Below are 8,244 nucleotides of genomic sequence, written 5' to 3' on the forward strand. Positions count from 1 at the left end.
TTCCGGCTGCGCTGCTGAGTATTCAGTGCTAGCAGAGCATCGGGCACAGGAACGAGTGCGTGAATGGTTGTCACAACTGGGGAGGCTCAAAGCCTGGTGATGCACAGTGAATCCCGAGGGAGAATGCCTGGGATCTGAGGAGACAGAGCTCAGAGGGCAGGAGCAGGCGGAGGTATCTGCGGATTTCCCTTCCCTGTGATCGGCTTTGACCGGTAGAGCGAGGCAGAGGCTGATACTGGTATCAAGTTCAAGCACATTTGATCCTTTGGGTCCCACTGCTCTTGTTCCCCCTCCCACCTGGCCAGCCTCCAAACAGGGTTGACTCTGGGTTCTGAAGAACACGTTTTTGGAATCCACATATGAAAGCAGGACAGAGAAGTAGAGGCGTCTCCTTGAAGCATTTTCTCTGGAGGCGGTGGTATGTGTGTGTGTCTGTGTGTGTCTGTGTGTGTGTCTGTGTCTCTGTGTGTGTCTGTCTTTGTGTGTCTCTGTGTGTCCCTGTGTCTGTGTGTGTGTCTTTGTGTGTCTCTGTGTGTGTACATATCATAGAAGTGTGCTGCCCACTGCTGTCGGGCACTCCACCTCGAGCATGAGAACCTTTGTGAGGCCACAATGATCAACAACAACATCTGCTGTAATGTGTATTACTTGCTCAGGGAGTAAGTTCTGGGTTAAGTTAGCTTTCTAGGGAGTTTTTGTCTTGCACATGGATTTATGCAGTTCTTGTGGAGAGGCAGTGCCACGCAGAGGAACAAGCACACGCTTTGAGACTAGACAGATATGTGTTCGACTTCCTCAGCCACTTAGGACCTGTGTGATCAAAATATTTCCTCATCTGGCTGAGACCTGGTTTTCCCAGCTGTATTCTCTTTGCATCTCAATTTATTTATCCATAAAATGGCCACTAAATGAAGTGTTTGCTTTGAAGGTGTTGTCTTGAAGGTTAAATGATGTAAAAGGACCTGGAGGACACCTGGCACGTAGTAGGTGCTCAATAAGTTAGGTTTTCCCAGCCTCAGCGATGATAAGCATCACCCAGGACTGGCTCTGGCTGCTGCCAAAAATATTAGTTTCCCTTTCCCTGTCCTGTTTTTGTACTTTATTCCCTCCAACCTTTTACTTTAGAAAATCTCAAACCTCAGAGAAGAATAATATAACGAACACTACATACCCTTCACTATATATTCACCAATATTCAGCAAAGTGCATTTTACCTTATTTGCACGTATTCTTTCTCTCTCTCCACATACACGTGCACACACACACAATTTTACTGATGACCCATGTGAAAGTAAATTGCAGACCTTGTGACCTTCATCCCTAGGACTGCCACAGTGTGTACTCCTGCCCGACCAAACCCCGCCTTCACATCCAAGAAGTTTTACGTGGATTCAGTTGTGTCATCTTAAGTACAGGCCATGTTCAAATTTTCCCTCTGCCCAAATGTTCCTGATCACTCTTATTTATTTACTCATTTATTTAATTAAAAAATTTTTTTAACATAGGTCCTTGTTGGTTATCCATTTTAAACATAGCAGTGTGTACATGTCAATCCCAAACTCCCAGTCTATCCCTCCCCCCACTCTTCCCCCCGGTGACCATAAATTCATTCTCTAAGTCTCTGTTTCTGTTGTGTAAATAGGTTCATTTGTATCTTTTTTTTTTTTTTTAAGATTCTGCATATAAGCGATATCGTTGATCACTCTTTATTTGAGGGTCACTGTTGCTGAGTCTATTACAGGAACGTGTTATTTTGAACCAAGTCTGACTCGCGGGCCCTTCTCTTTCTGATCTGCTGGAAGTAGATCTTGTTGTCTGTCCCTAGAGATGTCTGGAGATGGCTGAAGACAGTTACCCCACCAGATCCTCCCTCCCCCATCCCAGTCACCATCCCAGTCACCATCCTGATCCTCTGGGCTCTTTCCTGGTGGCCAACTGACTAAATACGATGTGTCATTCCCAGAACTGGAGACCGAGGGGTCCAGCTTGGGTCTGACCCCTGAACAGGGGCTTGTGGCCTCCCTCTCAGGGGCAGCTGTACATCTTCAAATGCAGCCTCCGCTCACACTGTCGTGCTGAGCATGGGTAAACTAAACAGCACTGCACCTTCTCATCAACAGCCAAACACCCCATCCAGTCCCTGGGCAATTAATGTCATTGATTGGAATCAATGTGGAGAGAGAGACTGGAACTAATATATGCTGAGACCATGTGACACGCCAGGCCCTGGGGAGATGGACATGGGAAAGACACAGGCCGGCCTCTAGGGGAAGCTGACAGTAGAATCCTAGTGCCACCAAGTGTTAGCTGGACACGAAACCTCTCTGAGTCTCAACGTTCTCGTTTCTAGAAGGGGACAACATTCCAACTCCCTAGGTCTGCTGTGAAGATTTAATGAGACAGCATGTGTGAGGGTTCTCAGCCCAGTGTCTGGCACATAGTAGCCTTCTGATTTGGGTGTTGAAGAATAAATGGAATTTGGGGGTAACGAAAATGTTCTGGCAATGGTTGCACAACACCGTACTAAATACCACTGAATTTCACACTTTTTTATGAATTAAAAAGTTTATGAGCCATAGAAAAAAAATTGATTCCTTAAAATCAATTCTCATTAAGTTCCCTGTAAAACAGTTAGCTTACAGAAAACTTCCTTTCTCGTGAACAGAAAATCACCGTGCTTTTGGTCCAAGATATGTTGGGGTTTTTTCCTTTCTTCTTCAGATGACAGATAGATGGATGTAGCTGAAGCTATGAACGAGTGTACTTGCCCCAAACGTGCAACATACAGAAGCGATGAACAGAAGACTCAAAACCAATACTGGGGCCGGGCCAACCTTGAGCCCCGGTGAATCCTCTGTTTAGAATCGCCACATCCCCCCAGTGCCGGCTGGGGTCCCGCGGCCTGCGCTTCTCTCCGCAGCTGGTGGTTTTCCTCTGCCAGACCGTGGATCTCGCCGCCCGGGCGGCCACCGCTCTGCTGGGAGAGCGCCCTGAGGAGACCACGTGAGTGCCACTGGGGGTCGGACGGGCAGGCAGAAGACGGGAGGGCGGCAGGAAGCTGAAGTGGACAGCGGGGAAGCGGTGGAGCCCAGCGGCCGGAGAGACTGCTGCAGGTTCACACTTTAAAATGATGAAAACAGTGAATTTTGTTAAGTGAATTTTACCGCAATAAAAAAAAAAGAGTAAATGAAGATTTTCCAGGCAGAAAAGGTGGATGGGAGGGATGGGAAGCACATCTGAGGCGTAATAATAATTTTCTGAGAGTTACTGATGCTGCTGCTGCAGGGCAGCCAGCGTCAAGGACAGAGCCTGTAGGCACTCCACTAGAGACTCTCTCATCCAGGGTGACTTGCAATGGGCTTTATGACCTAAGTCATATTTCACGTTATTAGGCATCAAGATAACCCGAAAGATTTTGTCAAACACTCTGCTAAGCTCGAGCCCAAGGTGAAGTCAGCCCGAGGAGAGTTGGAAGAAGTTGTATTCCGGTTGAGAGACGGAGCCGCACGAATCAGCGCAGTGGGTCCCAACACTTTCTGCCTCCTGGGGGAGGTTTAAAGAAATACCTGTAAAAGTGCAATCCTGTAAAACAAAACAAAACAAAACAGAAATCCTGTAGAAGTGCACACGCCGGAATATTTTACCTTAAGCTCCTCAGCCGAGGTTGAGGACCAGTGTACCAGCAGACTGATGTCCTGCACTCCCTGTCTTCTTAGGGGTCCCCCCCAGAGCCAAAGTCCCACAGACCAACCGATCTCTAAAGGGCTCAGCTCTTCTTTTTAGAGGGCTGTGCGAAGCGACGTGAGTAGAAATGGAATAAGGCCCGAGAAAGCACAGACGTGTTAACAAAGCTGCCTTTTTAAAACCAGTTTATTGTATTTTTACAATAATAAAAATAAATTAGTCATACACAAAAATAGTTGTCATTTTTGCTGAAAAGATTATTTACTCATATAATTCGCCTCCGCCTCTTTAAGCAATAATTGACACTGTACGGGTGACTTGGGGAGGATGGGGTATTCTGTGGGTTCCTTGCTCCTGGCTGTGCAGTTGACAACCCAGAGCTCCCACCCAGCAGTGTCCAGCGGGGGCCCTGGAGGCGTGGTCAGAGCAGTGAAGGCATCACCTCCCTTACACCCCTCCCTGCCCTTGCCAGGGGACCCTGCCTCCGTCACAGCTCTAAGCCAGCCTCCCGAACAACTTCCTGCTGGTGATTCTAAGGAACGAGGCAAGACAAAGAGAAGGGATGAAAAAGACCCTCCCAATTCCTTCTTCAAATGTTTGAGGATGAGGAGATGGCAGATTACATGAGCAAATATGATATTCAAGGTGGAAAGGTGGCAATCCAGAGAGACCTGTTTCAGGTATAATCCAAGGGGTAAAAACCCCTGAATGAGTCGAAATGCAGAGTCGTTTATATTCGATCTTAAAACCCAGGAATTTGGCTAATCAGTATGCTAAATTGTAACTATGGACTTGGAATAAGACATCACGTGCAGCAACTTTCCGGGAAGCTGGGTTAGTAGTATCAAATGATTTTACACAAATGTGGATCGAATATGTAAATAAATACCTATTAGGTCCCTTTAAAATTAACATATTCTAAATAATAGAACTATTTTGGTGTAGTGACTCATTCTGCCGGTAGAGTTCAGAATACACATTTCCTATAAACATCTTGTATTTACAAAGGACAAAATAATAAGTTATAACAAAGTATATCCTTCCGTCAAACTGAATGGTGGGGATCTGGGGGTCAAGGTGGAAATTATGTAACAGAATGGCTTCTCTCTCACTGAGGCAAGGGGCTCAACGTCTGGAAGATGCTAAGAAAGCTGGCTAGAGCCCACCCTGTGGGGGTCACTTTTCCTCAGCAAGATGGCAGTCTCCCACTGTTACACCGAATAGAAAGAACCAGGAGTGTGGTTGAGAGGGGAGAGAATGACGTAGCTCCAGCAAAGGCGCAAGAAAGCAAAGTGAGTTGAGAAAGTGAGATGGTATTCAAAGGGTGCTAGTCTAGTCGAGGTTCTGCCCCCATCAAGGTGTGTGACCCTGGGCAGGGAACTAGCCATCGGGACAATTGGTTACTCATCTATGAAGCAGGACCAGACAGGGCAACTCTGACCAATTGGCTAGTGGTTCTCCGAGGTATGAGGCCACGTTCAGCCCTGGAGAGGGGTGCGCCACTGGGTTCAAAACGGTAGAAATGGGAAGTACGTGTACTTGCCATCCCAGACCAGGGGAATCACTAGAAGCTGTTCTACTTACAGAGTCACCAAAGTCCAGATTGGAGAGAATCTTAAAAGTCCTGTTGCCCCAGCTGTGTGCTCGAATCCTCCCTTCAGCATCCATGACAAATGGCCATTAAGCCTCTGCTGAGACCTCCAGGGATGGGTCAGTCACCACCAACCACAGAGCGCTCTACCTTCTGAAGGCTCTCACTTGTAGAAAGGTGGTTCTTCTGTAAGAAGTAAAATGTGTCTCCCTGCAGCTTTTACCTTCTGGTCCTAGGATGGCTCTCCTCCGGGCTAAACATTCTCATGAAGTCCTTTCCACTGCTTCTCAGAGCCTGCGCCCCTCATCAGGATTGGGCGTGCTCATCTGAATGTTGTACGTTACCAATATTCTTTTTAAAGTTTCCAACAATCACAAATACGGTTCACCAACATTTTCTCCTTATGTAGCCTAAATGTCGTGTGGTGTGTGTGTGTGTGGTGTGTGTGGTGTGTGTGGTGTGTGTGTGTGTGTTCGGGGGTAGTTCCATCCCACTTTCTTGACTCACATTGAACTTCATCCACTGAAACTCTTGCATCTCCCCCACCTTGTACTTGCATTGTTTTTTGTTTTAATCCAAAGGTGGGACTTTATGTTGCTTCCTGGTGAATTTTGAAGATCCCAGGTTTCGTTCTAGTCTCCCAGACTTTTTTGGTACTAGAACGTGTCATTCAAGTGTTACCTCTCCAGTTTCTTGGCATCCACCAATTTCATCAGGAAGGTGTCTAATTTCCCATCTAAGCCACGTAAAGAGTGTTTCATATGGCAGGATCAAATGTTGGCCTCCACCTGCCAGGCTGATAGAGGGTCCCTCAGGTTTGACTATTCAGCCTGTTTCAAGGGAAGTCATGTTTCTTTTTACCACTTATATTTGTGTCTTTGATATTAGAAAGCAGATATTTAAATTCTAAAGTGGCTATATTAAAGAAAAAGAGAGCCACTGGTTTAGAAAGTTACTAGTAACGTCTGGGTTTCTCTCCCTGCCACACAGCTTGACAAAAAGAAATGAAGCCAGTGTCCCTCATTTTCATCCCTCTGGAAGGTCATTCTTTTTAAAGGAAAGAGTGTTGAATGCTAAACACTTTGAGGGTGAGTAAACGATACACACTCCAAGAGCCCTGGGTCAGAGAATTAAGGCAACGGGACAGATGGGGACAGTTCTGAGCGCTTCTGTCACACTGCAGCTCCTCTAGGGCGGGCACTGGCCCTGCTCATCTGGCTTCCCCACCAGCTCGCAAGCAGGGGGCACTGTACACGCCGTTAATGAAATGAACTGACGCCATCTAGTGGCCAAGTTTACAAGATTTTTTTTTTTTTTTTTTTTTTTTTTTTTTTTTTTTTTTTTAAATGCCCTATTTCTTATGCTGTTCCTTTTCTAAGGGGAGAGAGGCGAGTCTACGTGAGATGGGGAGAATGGGCTGCACTGAATGGCTTTTGCCTAGGCTGCAAGGGGCACACTTTCCTTTTCTAATAAGTGATAGTAAAAAAAAAAAGCAAACTATTTCTGTTTGCAGTTTTGTTGATTTTTTTGTGAGAAAAACAGAACAGCTTTAATTTATCTAATTTCAAAATTCAGAGCAGGGACTGAGGCAATCTGGTACACAGAAAAAAAAAAGCTGTATTAAAATGTAAATTTCATTTCTGTATCATAGTCAGTTAAGGGACAAGGCAGAGGACTGAGAAGGAAATGGTGGGTCATGGGAAGGAGAGGATGAGATAAGGGGACAAGAAAATGAGAAAGAGGCATCTCTGGAGGGAGAAAGGAACATTGTCACTGAAAATACTAAAGGACATTATCATGTGTGTTGTGCTAAGAACAAAGGCATTTAGACATTGATATAAGAAACAAGGAGATTAGTAAAAATTGGATTTCCAAGTCAAGCTGATAAAACCCCTCATCTAGCAATTTATAGGCTTTCCAGACATAAATGAATTCCAAGATTAACTCAACTATTTGTTGCAAGAGAAAAAAGACCCCTAGTTTCAGTACTTCTTTCTCCTGAAGACATGGGGTTGATTTATTTGCTCCTATCCAATTCCACAACTGGCAGGATGGCCGTTCTCATGAGAGGACCACTGTCCCTTTAAAGAACTTTTAGGTGACATTTAGGAGCCACAGGACACTGCTGGATGTCAAAGAGACAAAGCCGTCACTGCCCCAGCCCAGTCGTGAGAATCCTGAGTTGGAAGGACTCAGGATGCTCACCTCCCACTTGGTGGAGAAATCCCTTTTAGGCTGGAGAGCTCACTCATTAGGACACCATACCTCTGTTGCGCTGGGCAGCCTGGATGGCTAGAAGGTTTTCCCACAATCTGAGCTGAAATCAGCCTTTCTGCTCTTCCACCCATCGATCTTGCTCTGTCCTCCAGCAGGTAAAGAAAGCTTCCTCCAAAGAATCCTTCAAATAACTGGCTTGTACAGCAACATCTGAGAGCAGTTGCATAAAGGAAACCCTCCCTTGGGACAAGAAGCAAAGGCAAGTGGCGAGAGGGAAAGAGTGGGTGCTGGATGGAAACCAGCCATATGCTTGGCCTCTCTGGTCTGTCTTTGCTTGGTGGGCCCAGGAATCTGGGCCTCTGTCCTGCGGCTTATTGCATGAGTTACGTAAGGATTAGGAGAGATAGATAAGGAGAGATAGGGTGCTTTGGGGGAAATGATGGCTGGGGCTCTCCAGAAAGAGAAGGTCACCTAAAAAGGCCAAATAGAACTTCTGAAAGCTCAAGGGTAGTGGGAACCTAACGGAGTGTGCAAGACTGAGCTGGTGATACTGCTTCCAAAAGCTGCAAATCATCACCAAATTAGCAGATTTTTGGGTTAAAGGGCTCACGGGAGAAACTCAGTTGCTATGAATTTCAAAGCAAATGCTTGCTTTGAAAGGGAAATACGCCCAGGACCACAGTACTAAATAAGATAAATTTTCTATACGCTTCCAATTTGTTCAGCCTGATTAGTTTTCTTAGTGGGTGTAA

The 8,244-nt window shown here is 45.9% G+C and overlaps 1 pseudogene; it reads right to left on the bottom strand.

Annotated features, from left to right (window-relative positions):
- Positions 1–2,748: 2,748 nt before the first annotated feature.
- On the bottom strand, positions 2,749–6,557 carry LOC112410916 (protein transport protein Sec61 subunit beta-like; annotated as a pseudogene).
- Between the last annotated feature and the right edge of the window lie 1,687 nt (positions 6,558–8,244).

This window comes from Neophocaena asiaeorientalis, unplaced genomic scaffold (assembly GCF_003031525.2).
Source record: "Neophocaena asiaeorientalis asiaeorientalis breed wild unplaced genomic scaffold, Neophocaena_asiaeorientalis_V1.1 scaffold54, whole genome shotgun sequence".
In the NCBI taxonomy this organism is placed as follows: domain Eukaryota; kingdom Metazoa; phylum Chordata; class Mammalia; order Artiodactyla; family Phocoenidae; genus Neophocaena; species Neophocaena asiaeorientalis.